We start from the raw sequence: 13,141 nt of genomic DNA, 5'->3' as shown, positions 1-13,141 counted from the left end.
CTTCAGAGTAATTGTGTGTGAAATATTTGCTTAGAAAAAACATTTCAGAAAATAATTTTTTTTGCATGCACTATTCGAAATCAAGTAAAGCAACTTTCGTGATTTTATGCTTCATATTCATGGTATTTAAACCTTAATTAGAATCCTAGCGAATGGAGTGGCTGATTGGGCATTTTCATATTTTTCCTTATAAGTAACATAAGTAAAAAATATTTTACCTCCGAAACTCCGGCCGCCAGCGGCCAAGCAATAAATTTGCTGAACACTGATAGTTCCACTTGGGTTCGATTGCAGACGAATAAGGTGGCTACATGGAGATGTTTTTCCCATCTGTAATCTAGATACGAGCCAGTTTTAATTATAAAGTCCTGCACCAAGGCATCTCTCCCATTAGGCAGATAGCCTCGCATATTTTGCCATAACCAAATAAACCGAACCAACCTTCAAACTTTTATACACAGGCTTCCATTCCCTTAGGCCAAAGCCTTGGTGTATTTTAACGCAACATAAACAAAACAAATAGTCAAGAAAAGAAATAAAACAAAGAGCCTGGTAAAATAAGTGAAACTTCTAATCAGTTATCCTGCTGTGTTTGATTCAAATATAGGTCAATAACGCACTGCTGCAACTAAACAACTAATTATTATTAAAGATAGCAGTGCATGTTAATAACGCAAATGTAAGACATGTCATTTATAATTCATGCATTTGCTGTAAGAGGAATTTCAAAGTACGTTCAGTTTAACAAAAATTCTAAGAATTGTAATAAAATGCTCCCGGAAAAAGAATTCGTTCAAATTTTTTATCACCTTTATGGAATTATTCAGTTTAAATCAGGATATTGAAGCACAATCTAAGAAACGATAAGACCTCCCGCGGTAGTTTTAAGACAGAAGTAAAATAAAGTATTTATATGTTTGTTAAGAGAACAAAACTTAATGCTTACGTAATATAAATCTTTATCTGCTTTAAATTATGGCTGAAATATGTCCACTGTTATCTGTATCCATTTTCCATTCATCTTTTTGAAAAAATACGTAGAGCAAAGCATGTCTTGTCGCCTTCTAACACAGGTCAGTATTTTGTTTCCGTAGTATGTGATTCTAATTTATTCACTGTTAAATAAATATGTTGAATGCTCAGCACTATCTACGAACCAATTATGAAAAAAAACCATCAAACTAAATAGGAACTTACGTAAATTGATGAAGAATGAATCGCGCTTCGGGTAGACTGCGTACTTCACTGGAGTGTTATAACGTCTGTAATTTCAGTGTTATAATTCTTAAAATGTGTATACGTGTTTTGGTATCAATCACATATAAAAACTTGCATTTAAAGGCTTAAATATCAAAAATGTTACATGTCCCGCTTTCTTAGAATAAATATGCATTTTTCAAAAATAGTAGTCATAGTAATAATAATAATGTTTATAAAAAATATTTTAAAAAGTATTTTGATTGTATTGTTTTTGGGTTGAAATACATAACATTTTATACTTGATTAATAATTGTTTTTGTTAGACTCATTTATAGCATAAGTATATAATAATTAGAGTAGTAATTTTATCGAATTTCTGAGATTAATTTCGCGAATTTTGGGGAATTTTTCTACCATTTCACAAAGATAACTGTTTCCATGGGTTCACGAAGATGCGTTTATTTATTGAATAAACTTATAAATTTAGGAAATATTTCTATATTTTTTTCAGATTTCTGTTACAACTGTTAGATTATTTTTGAATCACTTTTCTTTAGTTTCCTCAAAAGTACATATAAAGTCCTCTAAAATGGGTAAATTAAGAATTTGCGAAACAGAGCTCAAGCGTTCAAAACCTATCGAAAGATATTCGAACGCAAAAATAAAATTTTAAAAGCAAAAAAAAAAAAAAAAAAAAAAAAAATTAAAGAAAGAAAGATTACTAAAATGTTGAAATAAAATTAATATGAACCAGAAATGTTTTAGTCCTTAAAAATGAATAATTTTTAGGCTATGAAACTACATTAATTTTTTTCACTAGATTATTTTTGCAAATTATGTTAGATTTTGGGGAAACATTTTAACACGCACATGCATGAAGTTTCATAGCGGCATTAAATTAGTGACTGTCCATCCAGTAAACCTACTTTTCATGTTTTTTGCATCGTGAATTAGGGTTGACGTGAAAATTAATCGTGAATAAAATTTATAGTTTTCTTAATACTTTTTGAGACAAAAATAATAACAGGTTGACTGTATTAAGACAAGTATTTCCTGGTTCAGTAAAAAATGCAAGGCAAGAATTTTATTAATTTTGTAAACAATATACATAAATATGTATTTAAAAAGTCTTACTAGAAAAGATATATATGTCTGTTTACAACGGTACTGTAAAATTATGAGTAAAAGTGTTTGCTTTATTTTAAAATGCTTATAAAATCCTCATAAACGTGCATGAAAGTTTCATAATGACCTATGCACATGTAAAGAATATTTAAAAAAGATAAGCGCATTTAAACAATAACCCAAATTTAACTTTTATTGCATACATCTCAGTCCCCTTATCTCATACTTCTAAGGATTACCTGCACATGTATTTTTATTTGCCGTGTTTAGTCCAAAGAGGCTTTGTCACTAAGAAACTATTGTTTTTGTTTTGCGATTTTGCGTCGAATCACTCTGAATGTCCGTTTCACTTTACAAACTGCTGCCACCAAATATTATCGACCTGTATTATATTTGAAGAAATTAAATAATGAATCATCTTCATAAATGTATGTTTCTCGCATTGTGATAAAACAACGGTACCTAGCGCCATCAAATTTTGAATGACGTAATCCTACTGAGAATTTGGGCATCTGGAAGCCCAAATTTGAAATTTGGAATTTGTTTTATTATCAATTTCACATTTTGTAAAACTTTAACTAAATTTTGATTAGAGAACTCAAGTATTTCAAAGCGAAAAATCACAACGTTGTACAGAAAAAGCATTTTTATCTCCAGCGCGTGAGACTGTGTATCAGAAATTCTAAAGAGATGCTCAATTTAAAATTATTTGGCGATATTGCTCTTGAACTTAATTTTATGGGTTAAGTGTGTGAAGAACATGATATTTAATAAGTAAAGGTAACACAAAAAATGTTAAAAAACGCCACTTTAGGCGTAACTCAAAATCTGAAACCTTTCAGTTTTTTGTTTGTTTGTTGTTGTTGTTGTTTGTTTTAAAAATGCGCTTGGTAAATAGCAAAATATACGATGTTATTTAGATTTTCGAATACATCATCTGACCATAGTCTCGTAGGAAAAAGTATATTTTCTAAAAAATATTAAAATTTGATACTGTATATGCCTAAAATTACGCAGTTTTAAGCAATAAAACATTGCAAAATATCGTACTATTTCTTTAAATGACCTTTAGTTAGAACTTTCTAAAAGGAAACAAGCATCGAGACGAATGAATGCATTTTAACCTAACTGACAGTAAAAGACAATTTATAGAAACTATGCAAATTTTATTTTTTTTTCTAAAAAATACCTTTTGTGTGCAAATTTTCATTATGAAACATACTAAAGGAGCGGGAAATCTCTAAAACGGGGTTGAATTAAAAAGTCACTAATTCCACTCAGGACTTAATAATTTAATTTTAAAACTTGTTTAAATTTTCCTTGAAGGTTTCATGTATTTTAAACTTCCTTATAAGATAAATATTGTAAGAAATTTATCAAGATAAAACTTTAAAAGAAGAGATTAATCTTGCAATAAATTTGAGCACTAAAAAATGTCTGTATAAAAGCACATGTCTAATCGTCAAGTAAAGTTTTACGAATTGCGTAAAAAGCAAACTCTTTCTGACCTGCATAAGGGAAGTAAGACCAAATTAAACTTCCAAAAATAGATTTTAAAATTTTGATTTTAAAACATAAATAAATATGGCTGATTCTAAACATAAATGACATGTGTAGGTTTTAAATGCTTTAGCATTCAAACCTACACATGTCACCTACACTAGTGAATTAAGATAAATATGCCTCTTTTTTAAAAAAGATAATTTTTTTTAATTTCTTTTAAATAGATTTTAACTGAGATATATCAACATTTTTTTTTCTAATTATCAACCTCTTTTAACATTTCCTTTCAGAATTATGCATGTTTGCAATAAAAATACTTTCAGACATTTGAGTCTGACGGAACATTTATTTGAGTACATTCATAGGCAGGCTGAAGCTTCGATAAATAGTTTTTCTGGTGTAAAATCGGTCATCAAATTAAAATAAAAAGTTGTCATCAAACTAAAAAAAGATCCGAATAGAATCTTTCAATAATCTTAGTATTTACTTCGACATCTTTTTTCCCCCATGGTCAGCTGAGCGTCATTCTTAATAGAACTAAATTCAAATTAAATCTGAACATTTTTATTGAAATTGTTATTAAAAGCGGAAAACATGCTCCCTTCCCTTCTCCAAATAAGTTCAGAGACTGCACCAAAAACGTTGTCTAATAACAAAATATTTAGATAATACGAAAAGTGAATCTGGTTTTGAAAATCACTGAACAGTTGTTCGCATCTCCATATTTCCATTTCAAATACATACCTGGCAAATATTATTCTAGATAAAAATTACATTTTTTAAAATTGTTACTCATTTTTGATAGTTTTATGCTAATATGAACGTACTACAGAAAACTTTAGAACAATATTTAGTAATCGATGGACAAATAAATATCAAATGAAGAAATGACATATTTGTAAATAACATAATCTGTTGTATTGAAATTATTAAAATTTATATAAGCATCAGACGACAAATGATTATTGCGTTTATTAATATTTAATATCTTATAGAATTTGAGCACTTGTATATTCGTTCATTAAATAAGTGTTAAAAGAAATATCTTTATATAGAAAAATAACTAATTCTAACTTTTTGATTGCCCCAAATCAATGACTTTATTTTAAAATTTTTTAAAAAAATGCCCTTTTTATATTATTCCATGAAAATAAAGTTATGATGAATCAGTATTTCAGAAACACAGATTTTTCATTACATTCAAGTTAATATAATGGGAGAGAATTATGCTTGTTTAAAATTAAAAATCAAAATTCAGTCTTAAAGGAACGCTGATCTTATAGGAAAATTCTAGGTAATTTGAGAGAGAATGACGCATTTTATCGAACTGATTTCGAGTTATTGGTAAAATACTGTATTTTATACGAAACATTACTCAATTCAATAAAATCACGTATATATGAGTTTAAATCTTTCATAAAACTGTGAACAGTTTTGTAATTCCTTTTTCAGCATTAATTTTTTTTTTCAAAATAACGTTGCCCGTGCTTAAAAGATTTATGTATTTAAACCTAAAGCATCTGTAAAATCAATTAAAAGATGGACTTAGTCCTGAAGGAAAAAATGCATCTGTATTTGAAACTTTTAGCTTTCCAGAGAAATTTTTATTTTCTGTCTCACAGAGTTCTTCAGTTTACATAGCGCAGATGATGAACAAACGCTGCATCTTTAGTAATAACTTTTGACAAAAAATAAACAAATAAATATAATAAAAAAAGAAGTGAAGAAATGATAAAATATATGAAAAGGGCGTACTTATACTAGCCTCTGCTAACAAACTAAATCTCAAAACTAATTGCTCAATAAAATATAATTCCTTACAGATTACTAACCGAATTTCAGCTGAAAGCTATTTTTTGGCTTATTCATTTGGCTCAATATTATTAATCAATTAATCGTCAGAACTCTCATTGCCTCAAGCGATGACTGCGATTTCAATATGCACAGCCAGAATCTTTTTTTTTTTTTTTTTTTTTTTTTTTTTTATTAATTTTCTTCTATTACGAACTCGACCATGTGATAGCACTACACATACCCCGTGGAGGACGTTTTAACTGGAACTGGCTTGTATCCACGTGAAAACCACGAAAACGCCCATGCAGCAGCCACTCGAATCTCTGAACTATTCGTGTTCGGCGGCTTTTATCGCTCGGCCGCTGGTCAGCCTTCCGAATTCGATTATAATTAGAATTTTGTTAACACTCTCCTCTCCCTTATTCCATTACCATCTGATTGAAGAGGAAGTATGACGGTTAAAAGAGAAAAAAATGGGTGTAGTTTCTTCTTTTCTTTTACTTTTTGGACAGGGGGGAGACTTATTTATGTTTTTGAAATACTTCCTACCTAATTCCCAGAGCAGGCTTTCTTAAAGCATATATTTGACTGCATATCGCAAATATAGTCTCTAGAAGTACCCGCTAAGTAATTACTTTGCAATTTTAACTGATTTAAATAATTTTTGATTGACCTCAGTTATGATTTCAAAATCAGTCATTTATCAAATCAGCATTTCCAAATGGAACTTAGTTCATACCTCATAATTCTGTTACGATGAGTACTGTTTTTCAAAAAAAGGTAACGTCTGTCTGATGCTTTGATGAGATCTTAAAAATTTAATTCCATTAATTAAAATTTATACTGAGATTTACTGTCGATTTGATTAACATTTACAGCACGATTTCATACGACTTTTTAAAATTTTCTCCTAATTACACTTTTTGAATAAATTGTACTTTACCCCCCTGGTTCAAAATTTTGATAGGATATTTTAAAAGTTGAATTCATAAAAATAAAAAATAAAAAACTTTTTCCTTTCCAAAAAATCAAAACGTTACTAACAAAAACCCGTATAAAAAGCAGCAATTCAGCTAACGAAATACCTATTTAGTAGAGTAGAGGTACACGGCGTAAGCAGGATAGCGCTAGCAGAGAGCATTTTAGAAAGATGTGCATTGGACGCTTGCCAAGATTCATTTTCCGTTCTGAGAAAAGTAATATTTATCTTTCCATAACAAAGTGACATCCGGCTTGAAACAAAGGTTACAAAAAATGACAATGCATCAGCGATTATATAAACCCTTAAACAAAGGTAACAGTCAGCATTCTAATGGAAATTACAACAAAAATCGATTCATTTTTAGCTCTTCAAACTGGGTAGATTCTTTACCTGTACAGCGTAAAAATAAGCTTAATTTCCTACCAAGCGCTCAACACGCAAGTATACAAACGACACACAACTTCTCTTTTTTTTTCTCTCTCCCTCGTTCTTTTTCCCCCTTTCCTCCCCATCGTGGATTTAATGTTACGATTATATTGTGCCCGTGAAATAAGAAAGAATGCAAAAAAATCCCTTAAGAATAGCCCTGCTTAGTAATAAAGTAGTTACATATATTACTCGACTGTTGCCCATAGCCAAAGAAAAACGGCCCCAAAATGACGCGTTTAGCAAGTAAATGGTCTAGAAATAATGAGAACGATCAAGAAATAATGAGATCACTGTCCCTTTGTACGAAGAACATAATCTTGAATTGTGCGAAATCATCGGAGACGAAAATTTTAATTTTATAGAAAAATTAAAACACCAGAAAGTAACTGAATATTTCGTCAATATTTTTAATAGCTTTTTTAAATATTCAAGTATAACTTCATATGCATATTAAATAATGCTAATAAACAAGATATAAAAAAACTGTCGATAAATCGTAGAAGTGATACTGATTTAGGTAGACATATATATATATATATATATATATATATATATATATATATATATACTATACATATACGAAATCACATATAATTATTAGCCCAAAGAAGCATTATTCCAGGGCTATTAATCTCAAAACGGGATTTTGCGTTGAACCACCCTAAAAGACTGGATCACTTTTCAAATTGTTTGCACGAAATATTATCGCCTTGTTTTATAATTAAAAAAAATATATAATGAAGAATTTGCATAAAGGTATACATGTTTTTCGCATTCTGGAAAAAACAAGGGTACCTAGAGCCGTCAAATTTTGCATAACATAGTCCTCCAGCCGAACCTGGAAATCCGAATTTCGAATTTTTTTTTTATCTATGTCATATTTTTCAAAACTTTAAAGAACTTTTGATTAACAAACTCCATGATTTCAAATCAAGCAATGGCAACACTGTACGGGGAAAAAAAAGCATTTTTATCTCCAGCGCGCAAGACTGTCTGTCAGAAACTCTAAGTTGTTTTTAAATATTTTTAGCTAAAAGGAACATTAGCGTCCAAATGATCTCGAAACGTGTATGTGTATGTAAATGAAAAAAAAAAAAAGCCTCTTCGGGCGTAATATATATAATCTCAAAGCTTTCAGATTTTTAGCCCAAAGGAGGGTTAGCTCAGAAGGGCTCTTAATGTCGAAACGGGATTTTGCGTTGAATCACTATGAACGGCTATATCGCTTTTCAGATTGTTGCCGCCAAATACCCTGTGTTACATTTAAAGAAATTAAATAATAAAGAATTTGCATAAATGTATGTATATTTCTCGCTCTGTGAAAACTCTAGGGCAGATAGAGCCATAAAATTTTGAATAATGTAATATAGTTTAAAATTGAAACATAATTATATTTAAAATCTCAGCCATATTACCTTAAAAATAGCATGTGAGAAACTCCACAATGATATTTTTCATTTTCACATACACACACCAAAGTTAAATAAGTAAATAAATAATAAAACGCAATTTCAGATTTATGCTCGAAACGTTATAGTAGAAACTTATAGTAGAAACTCACTTAATCAGAGAGTAGAAATTTTGCTTTCAACCTAATAAATTAAACGAATAAAGTAGTGATAAAATATACAAACAGACGTAAATCTGAGACATTAAAATTCAGATTTGAATACTCCATTTATTATAATTAAAATTATAAATACACGGTTTAGTAATAAAAAAACATAAGTCCCTTTGGATTATGCGCGCTTTTATCAGTGTGGGCTTTCATCAACGTGGGCTTATATCTATGTGGGCTTTTAACAATGTGGGCTTTTATCTGTGTGGGCTTTTATCAATGTGCGCTTTCATCGCTGCGGGTATTTGTCATGTGGACAATTATCGTAGTGGGCTTTTTTTTTGGGGGGGGGGCTTTTGTCGTGTGCGCAATCGTCCAGTGGGCTTTTGTCTGGGAACCGCCCAGATGATATTTGCGGTGGTCGGAAACTTTCGTTAAAACCCGATATTTTTAGCCCAAAGGAACATTAGCCCAAATTCTCTCGAAACGTATATGTGTATATAAATGGAAAAAATGCCCCTTTGGACGTAAGATAAAACTGAAAGCCTTCAGAATTTATTTTATTAAAATGTTTTTAGAAAACTTCGATTTTTTTTTTTTTTTTTTTTGTCTTCAGCAATCTTGAAAGAGTTGATCCCGCTTGTAGTTAAAATATTGTTTATCTACGTTCTTATATTCTCAATAGTTGGCAAAAAAAATTTTCTATGATAAATGATTTCGTAGTATTATCTGGTAATAATTAGTTTGCCAAAAAATATGGTAAATTATTGGGTGTTGCAACCCCAGCGAAAAACGTCAGTTATCATATTACTGATTGTCAATCAACATCTTTCATTTCCAAAGTGTATTCCTCTTTATCTTTAATGCAAATAACCTCTGAATGTTTTGCCCTAATAAAGAATAAAAAGAACAATAAAGAGGGCATTTTTACTTCTTTGTACGAAATAAAGGATGCATTGTAATCTCGACAAATTTCGGATATCATATTTCAACCAAAATATCGTTTTGACTGCTCTCAAATCCATTTGAATGATTTTGCATGAAATCTGTACGAACGGACAGAATAAAGGACTCATTTTTCCAAAACGATATGTAAAATGGATTCATAAAAAATTTTTTTTCGTGACGGCTGTACGTACGTACGCATCTCAAATAACTCAAAAACGATTAACCGTAGAAAGTTGAAATTTTTTATATGGGACTGCTATAACATCTAGTTGTGCGCCTCACTTTTTCGTTGCAATCGGCCGCACTAAACGTATATATATATATTTCCCCCCTTTACACGGTTCGGTGAGCTCTGCTTTTACTTCCTTGTACGAAGTAAAAAGGAAGTATTGTAATCGTGAAAAATTTCGGGTATCATATTTCAACGAAAATATCCATTTTAACCGCTATCAAATACAATTTAACGATGTTTTTGAGTCACATTATAAGGTATTTCTCCCACTTCCCTAGCGTGCCTTCGTGGTGTAAAGGTAGCACGCTGGGCCGGTATTCCATAGGTCCATGGTTCGAATCCCGGTGAAGGCGATTGTTAATTTTTCATCTCTCCGGCTTCCAAAAAAATACCTAATGTCTCTACAGTGGCGCCTGAACTAAAAGGGTTGTGAATGATGATTCTCCGCACCCAGGATTTGGCAACTAGATCCCCTAAAACCCTAGTCACCCTTTAAAAAGGGGAGTATATAAGGTATTTCTCCCTCTTCCCTAGCCTGCCTTCTTAGTGTAACGGTAGCATGCTGGGCCGGTATTCCAGAGGTCCGTGGTTCGATTCCCGGCGAAGGCGGTTGCATATTTTTCATCTTTTCTGCTTCCAATTAACCTAATGACTCTACAGCATTATAAAAAAATTATAAAACTGATTTAAAATGAATTCTGAAGAGAATATTTCGTGGCGCCTGTGCGTGCGTACATTACGGGGGAAAAAGGGGGAGAAGACATTTCTAGTTCTCCCGTTCTACTGGACCGATTGACGAGATTCAAACTGCGTTTTCCATGTCTCGAAAGAGCGATATAGGATATATATTAAATTTATATATAGCATTGTTCAAATGTGCTATATATAAATTTATATACAGCATTGTTCAAATATTTGGACACAAAATCAGAGTTTTTCCAAAATGATATGCCAATTGGTTTCCATATTTCGATTCTACGGCTCAAATTATGCCAAACTCCCAAATTTTGTAAAAATCGCAAGAGTAGTTTTTAGAATATAAGCTCTCAAAATTTTAGCTCCTCAATCTTAATTCAGTTTTGTACGTATTTATTAATACCTCTATTTTTATGAAACTTATTTGATTCGTTCTTACACAGTTCGAAACTTAGGTTCATTATAAATGAAATTCACCCATTTTTTATTATTTATTTTCCAAATTTGTATTTTTAAATAATTTTTAAAATTTTTTGGAAAATATTTTGAATAATAACCTGTAAAATTTTTACAATTATCTTAAAGTAGATGTATTTCTAAGCATACTTTCGAAAAATTAGAGCTTTTTATTACAAATTTCCGGAGATATACGTGAATTTATATATTGGCGCATTTTAAAATTTGGCATATTTGTTGAAAGCGATAATAATGAAAATGTGGTTTACGCACTTTGTTAAAATTTTTTGAAAGTAGGAACGACGTGACATTTTATCCGCTCCTGCACAATGAGAGAGAAAAGACAATAGGTTGCCATATATTAAGAAGTTCGCTAAGTGAATTATCCTTGGTTCAAACCGAAAAAAATGCGCCAAATTGAATTTTTGAGTTTTTCCGTAAATTTTGCACCAGTAAATTTACAAAATTTAAGATTTAGGTATAATTTGAGTCGTAGAATTGAAATATGTAAAAAAAAAAGTTTGGTGTGTTATTTCAGAAGCCCTATTTTGTGTCAAAATACACCTATATTAGAACAAAGCTGTATATAGATCTAATGTATATCCTAAGTCGCGCTTTCGAGACATGGAAAACGCAATTTGAATTTCGTCAATAGGCGCAGTGGAATGGGAGGTATGGAACTGTCCCCCCTTTTTTTTTCGCAGTGTACATACATACGTCTGTGTGTGTATGTATCTCGCATAACTCAAAAGCGAGCGGTCTCACAGCGATGAAATTTTGTATATAGGACTGCTATAATGTGTAGATGTGCACATCCTATTTTGGTTGCAATCGGCCACACCCAAACTATATTAACTTTGTTACTCGGCTCAGTAATCTCAGTTTCTGTATTCTTATATGTTTTTAAATCGTGCATTTCTTGTTTTAAAATGATAGAATTATGTTGTTCCTATCATCCGGTTAAGGTTTTCATACCTTTGGTAAATCTGCATGCATTATTTGCAATTGTTATCAACAATTTAAAAGTTGTTTATGTGCGGCTAATTATTTTTACTATAGCAGCCATGTTTGTTTACATTGGAAACTTATCAGAATAGCTAATTTGTTGCCATTCTAGAGAAACTAAGCTTCGCAACAACAAAGATAACGCCTTCTTTTATTATAGCGACTTAAATCATGCTTAATCCATTCTGGAAATTATTCGAGGAAAGAAGTGTTTAAGATTTACTTCGTAACGTTTAATATAGATATTTTGAATTTTTATGTATTTTTGCCTTGTCTTGAAGTGAGAACTGAATTAATTGAATGAGAAATACTGAATTCTATATAAATTAATAAATTATGATGGGACTTGGTTATTAGCTTGAACATTAATTAGCTTTATTATTCCTTCCTTTAAATCTTCTATTTCAGTACATATATATTTTATTCTGATTATTTGGCTATAAAAAGTGCTTCTTATTACATTTCTAGAGATATTAGAGTTCCAATTAATTAGTTTAATAGTATTAAACTGGAAATTCCTCCTTTTATCATATAATTTAATTTTGCTGTGTTTAATTTATATATATCCACACTGTTACTCAAGTTGGTGAGCTCAGTTTTTTTTTTTTTTTTTTTTTTTTTTTTTTTAAATATATATATATATATATTCTTGTTGGCAAACTATGCATTTTTTGCTTTAAAAATGATTGAATTATTATGTTCTTATGTTCCGGTTAAGGTTTTTATTACTTTAATTAATCTGCTTGCAATAGTTGTAGAATTATCAATAATTTAAATGCTGTTTTAGTGCGGCTAAGCTTAACTTAGCAGCCATGTTTGTTTATATTTGAAGCCTTGTAGAATAGTGATTTAAGTCACTTTCTGCACATTCAGTGTCTTCTTGGCGAGTTGACTAAAAGTAAACTTTCAGGTTTGTGCACTGAAAAATCTGCCTTTTTGCACGTTGGTCGAATTGCTTGTTTTTGCGTAGAAACTCTAATTGTAAAAACTGTTTTAGCTTTATTTTGTGCTTTATGTTTTTTTTAATTATTTTTTCAATTTTTAATGAAGATAGTTTGAGGTTTTATGTATTTTTGTCTTGCTGCCAAGTGAGAACTGAATTAACTGAATGAGAAATATACAATCGCTTCCAAAAGTGTTCGAACACTTCAAGAATTTGTAGAAAAGCTGTGTAGCCCGGAATTAAATTCGAATATAATATTTTTTCATATCA

At 30.6% G+C, this 13,141-nt stretch overlaps 1 protein-coding gene across 3 annotated transcripts in view; it reads left to right on the top strand.

Moving 5' to 3' along the window:
* Nucleotides 1-979: 979 nt before the first annotated feature.
* Nucleotides 980-13,141, top strand: part of LOC146997602 (lysosomal proton-coupled steroid conjugate and bile acid symporter SLC46A3-like) — a 47,355-nt gene continuing 35,193 nt past the window's right edge. For all 3 annotated transcript variants that reach the window (XM_085815174.1, XM_085815173.1, XM_085815172.1), the window contains exon 1: nt 980-1,073. The gene's annotated coding sequence lies outside the window, so the exon portion shown is untranslated. The remainder of the gene's footprint in view (nt 1,074-13,141) is intronic.

The sequence above is a fragment of the Stegodyphus dumicola genome, chromosome 4, assembly GCF_044657685.1.
Source record: "Stegodyphus dumicola isolate Sdum_Otavi_A_Nest chromosome 4, ASM4465768v1".
Lineage (NCBI taxonomy): Eukaryota > Metazoa > Arthropoda > Arachnida > Araneae > Eresidae > Stegodyphus > Stegodyphus dumicola.
Note: the sequence above shows the minus strand (reverse complement) of the source record. Positions and strands in the feature narration are given on the sequence as shown.